The sequence below is a fragment of the Lepus europaeus genome, chromosome 2, assembly GCF_033115175.1.
Source record: "Lepus europaeus isolate LE1 chromosome 2, mLepTim1.pri, whole genome shotgun sequence".
Lineage (NCBI taxonomy): Eukaryota > Metazoa > Chordata > Mammalia > Lagomorpha > Leporidae > Lepus > Lepus europaeus.
Genome location: NC_084828.1, coordinates 65,431,280 through 65,434,895, shown reverse-complemented (window position 1 = coordinate 65,434,895; position 3,616 = coordinate 65,431,280). Strand labels below are relative to the sequence as shown.

At 40.8% G+C, this 3,616-nt stretch overlaps 1 pseudogene; it reads right to left on the bottom strand.

Annotated features, from left to right (window-relative positions):
* Nucleotides 1-211: 211 nt before the first annotated feature.
* Nucleotides 212-3,377, bottom strand: LOC133751009 (ribulose-phosphate 3-epimerase-like; annotated as a pseudogene).
* Nucleotides 3,378-3,616: the final 239 nt, after the last annotated feature.

Here is a 3,616-nt window from a genome sequence, read left to right as displayed (position 1 = left end):
GTATTCCAGCATACTAATCTTTAAATTGCATCACTAAAATCATAATTATACACGCAAATTTTTTAGAACATTGCATGTTTTAATCATGGAAACAAATAATTGCACAGCAAAGCAACATTGCCTCAATTTCAAGAGGATCTAAAAATCAATAGTCCTGTTTTCCATATAAGAAGATCCCACAAGCAGAACCTTTGGGAAACTTGTGGTTTCATCAAGCAAGAGAACATTTATGAGCAGCTTCTGAACAAACATTCCCTAATATGTTGATCACAGATGTGGGGTCTTCTCTCCTCTTGATGGCACTACCAGATACAATCATGTAGGCTCCTTCCTCTGCACACTTTTGGACAGTTTCAAGAATTACTCCACCATTGACTTCTATATCCAAAGACGGGAGTTGGGTCCTGGAGCAGTGAACCTTTGGCATCATATCTTCCATGAATTTCTGTCCTCCAAACCCAGATTACACTGTTATAACCAAGGCTACATCTATGTGATTGGCCCATGGTGCCAAATACTCAAATGTAGTTTCTGGTTTGATGGCAAGGCCAACCTTTATCCCATTATACTGAATGTGTTTAATCAAATCCCGTGGATTCTCAGTAGTCTTGAGATAAAAGATATACTGATTGACTCCTGTGACAGCCATTGGTTTTAGACAGTATTCTGGCCTGGAGAACATCCTGTGTATGTCAGACTCCTGGCCTAGTTGCTTTCAGAGGCTTTCTACCACAGCATGTCCAAAGGTGATGATGGAAACAAAATTCCCATCCATTACATCCAGGTGCAAGTAATAAGCCCCAGAGCTAGCAACAGGATGCACTAGACCACTAAGTTGGTCAGGTACTGTTGAGCATGGCTAGGACCATCTTGCAGCCCAATGCCCTACTGTTGATTCCCAAGTAAATTAGCTATTTTTTATTTTCACCTGCATTTTCATTCTCTAGGATTGAAACTTTAAAACTTTGTTTATTTAAGAAGCAGTAAAAGAGATAAAAGGGCAAACAGCAATAAAAAGAGAAAGAGAAGAAAAAAAGAAAGAAGAGAAAGAAAGAGCAGAAGTGCAGAGGAGGAGGATATGGGAGGAGGAAGGGGAAGGAAGGAAGGAAGGAAGGAAGGAAGGAAGGAAGGAAGGAAGGAAGGAAGGAAGGGAAAAGACACATAGAGAAAGCAAAACTCCTAGGCATTGATTTACCCTCAAATACCCACAATAGCCATGACAGGCTGGGCTGAAATCAGAAACTAGGAGCTCCATCCAGGTCTATTCATGGATGGCAGAAACCCAATCATCAGAGCCATCAATGCTGCCTGCTGGGGTCCATCAGGCTGGAGTCAGGAGCTAGAGTCAGGCAATCAACCCAAGTACTCCAGTGTCTTATCTAGTGTCTTAATCTCTAGGCCTGCACCAGAGATTTTGCTTTATTTTTCTCATGATTCTGCACATGGCCTCCTAATTGCATAAAGTTTGTCAAGCAGGTATCCCAATTTCAGACTTGGAAAACATGTTCATTATAAGTAAATAAAGCACATTTCTTTTTAAAAAAATTTTTTTATTGTTTTATTTTTGGCTGTGTACTTTTTTTAACTTTTATTTAACAAATATAAATTTCCAAAGTACAGCTTTTGGATTACAGTGGCTCCCCCCCCCCATAACTTCCCTCCCACCTGCAACCCTCCCACCTCCCACTCCCTCTCCCATCCTATTCACATCAAGATTCATTTACAATTATCTTTATATACAGAAGATCAATTTAGTATATATTAAGTAAAGATTTCAACAGTGTGCACCCACACAGAAACACAAAGTGTAAAGTACTGTTTGAGTACTAGTTATAGCATTAATTCACATTGTACAACACATCAAGGACAGAGATCCTACATGGGGAGTAAGTGCACAGTGACTCCTATTGTTGACTTAACAATTGACACTCTTATTTATGGCGTCAGCAATCACCCTAGGCTCTTGTCAGGAGTTGCCAAGGCTATGGAAGCCTTTTGAGTTCGCCAACTCCAATCTTTTTTAGACAGGGTCATAGTCAAAGTGGAAGTTCTCTCCTCCCTTCAGAGAAAGGTACCTCCTTCTTTGGTGGCCCATTCTTTCTACTAGGATCTCACTCGCAGAAATCTTTCATTTACTTTTGTTTTTGTTTTTGTTTTTGTTTTTTTGCCAGCATGTCTTGGCTTTCCATGCCAAAAATACTCTCATGGGCTCTTCAGCCAGATCCGAATTCCTTAAGAGCTGATTCTGAGTCCAGAGAATAAAGCACATTTCTTAAACAATTATGCCGTCTAATTTTCTCAGCTACTAAGGCCCACTACAGAGTCCCCCAGAGGAAAATCTTCCTGATGTCTCCTACTCCTTAGCACCCTCTCCATCTTCTGGGTCTTGACCCACAAAAGGCTAATTACTTTAGGCACCTTCTGAATATCAAGTCTCAAATGCTCAACACTGAGTGCTTTTTTTTAAGTTATAAAAAAATATTCAGGAAACTGTTCCAAGATTCTTTACCTCCAGTCATGCACTCTCCTAAAGTTGAGAATTTTAAAACTCAAGCATCATTTTCACCCTGTTTTTGCTCAGGATAACTAGAGATCTGTTCATTAAAGCCAAATTTTCAGAAGAGTTTATTGTAGGAGGGATTATTGCTGCTTTAACATTATAGAGGGTGGACCTTATGGCACAGCAACTTAAGTCACCACTTGGGATGCCTGCATTCCATAGCAGAGTGCCTGGTTTGACTCCCTACTCCTCCTCTTCCAAACAATTTTCCTAATGCACATCCTGAAGAACAGTAGATGTTGACTCAAAGATGTGGGCCCCTGCCATCCACATGCAAGGCATCAATGGAGTTCTAGGATCCTGGCTTCAGCCTGACCCTGCCTTAGCTATTGTGGCCATCCGGGGAATGAACCAGTAGGTAGAAGATCCTTCTGAATCTCTGACTTTCCAACAAACATGAAAATTAATAAAATAATAAGGATGATAATAGTAATAATACTGTAATAAGCTAGTCCACCTAGTAGTGTACATAGGGTTCAAGCTTCTCAGATGCTTCTTTCATTAGTCAGAATATTGAAAAAGGGTAAAAACTTTGTTTTAGAGGTGATGTTGTCAGTTGCCCATATCTATGTAATAAATCACATCAAAATTGAGTGGCTTTAGCAATAGCCATATTGGCATCTCTCATTGGTGTCTCAGGCTGACAGGCAGCAATTGGGTGTTTCATCATTCCACAGAAAATTAGCTGAGTCTGCAGTTACGCAGGGGCTCAAATACACTGGAACAGACAAGATGACTCACTCTCCAGTTGACCATAAGAACTAGCTTCCACTGTGAGCTTATCTGGGGCTCTAGACCAAAGCAACTCAGTGCTCATGCTACTTATAGTCTGGCGGCTGTGTTTGGAGGAACATATCATGAGAGTGTTCCAAGAGGAAAGGAATGAAAGCTGTTAGTCCTTTCACAACCAGGACACGGAAGTCTCAAATATTTGAGTGGTCAAAACAGTCACGAGGGTGGACATTTGATGCTGCAGCTGAGATATCTCTGACACACTTGCATTCCATATCTGAGTGTCATTGTGAGTCCTGGCTCCACTCCTGAACCCAGATACCT